The sequence below is a fragment of the Pteropus vampyrus genome, unplaced genomic scaffold (assembly GCF_000151845.1).
Source record: "Pteropus vampyrus isolate Shadow unplaced genomic scaffold, Pvam_2.0 Scaffold91, whole genome shotgun sequence".
Taxonomy (NCBI): domain Eukaryota; kingdom Metazoa; phylum Chordata; class Mammalia; order Chiroptera; family Pteropodidae; genus Pteropus; species Pteropus vampyrus.
This window is the reverse complement of record NW_011888872.1, coordinates 7,399,300-7,400,619: the sequence shown is the minus strand read 5'-3', so window position 1 is coordinate 7,400,619 and position 1,320 is coordinate 7,399,300. Positions and strand designations below refer to the sequence as shown.

The following is a 1,320-nucleotide window of genomic DNA, read 5'->3' as shown; positions in this document are numbered from 1 at the left end:
TGTAAAATTTAAAATATACTAGACAGTTGAGATTCTTGGAATCACCTATAAAAGAATCCTGCTTTTTTCTAATGCTAGATACAGGGACTTGATAAATGATATATGGACCCATTGGTTCACAAGTATGCATTTTTTTGTAGAACTCTAGTTCTTCAACTCTGCTATTAGCTTTAAATTATCCACTTGGTACCATTGTGGATGCATTAGACCTCACTTCAAAAAATGACCTCCAAAAGCTATGTCAAAATTCCTTCAAAATTATATGTCTGGTCTATTCTACACACCAAATTCTATTTTATCTCATTCCTCATCATAGATTGCTTTTCTTGCAATGAAACTGGCTTTCCTAAAAACACAATACATATATTGTACATGGCTACTGGGCTTCTATTTGCTTTACACTACAATGCTGGACAATCCAATAAATATCATGCCCATGGGCCACTGTTAGCACAAATGACAACATAACAATAATTATGATGAAAGCAGGTATTGTGGAATGTCCATTTACTATGCTTATAATTTCTTTTCTGACTTGTGATCCTATATTATTGAATAAAAAAAAAATATTTTATAGTCTGTGGCCATGCTACCCTGAACAAGCCCGATCTCGTCTGATCTTGGAAGCTAAGCCGGGTCAAGCCTGGTTAGTACTTGGATAGGAGAACACGCAGGAAGACCAGGTGCTGTAGGCATAAAAAAATTAAGGAATTGTAACTGACAAGGTCCTTGCAATCTGTGAGGTCAACCAAGGGTTGCCTCACCTAAAAAAAGAAAAGAAAAGTCTTTATACATAAACAGAAGAAATTACATATTGTTAGGTGATTTTTGATAAAACCATAGAATATATGCATAACTTCCAAAATGCAGTGCACTGCAATAATGAACACAAATATTCTAAGAGTTTGACATAATCTGTTTTTATTTTATGAGCTTAATTTCCTCAATGTCTTTTCTTTTTCTTTTCTATTTTCTTTAAAGAAGTTAACCAGAGTTTGGGAAGAAAGTAGTTAAAGCCAGAAATCTGTCCTTTTCCTACTTTCTTTCTATACAATCTCCACCCTCTGTGAGAAGTTTTTGATTCCAGGAGAATGGGCAACATTTGCTTGTGTTCCAACTCATAGAGCATTTATAGATTCTGCACATAACTATGATGCTTTCTCTAGGATTATCTTCCAAAGTGAGAAGAGCAATGACCCTTAGGGACTGGCCCTGTTCCCTCTTTTCTCACAGAAGAAGTTAAGAACGAATGTTTTCTTATGACTTCAGACTTGAGGTCAGCTGGTCATAAGAGTTGTGATTTGAATTTGAAGTTAGAAT

At 34.9% G+C, this 1,320-nt stretch overlaps 1 pseudogene; it reads left to right on the top strand.

The window, feature by feature from the left end:
- The first annotated feature begins 576 nt into the window (after positions 1–576).
- Positions 577–695, top strand: LOC111742355 (annotated as a pseudogene).
- Positions 696–1,320: the final 625 nt, after the last annotated feature.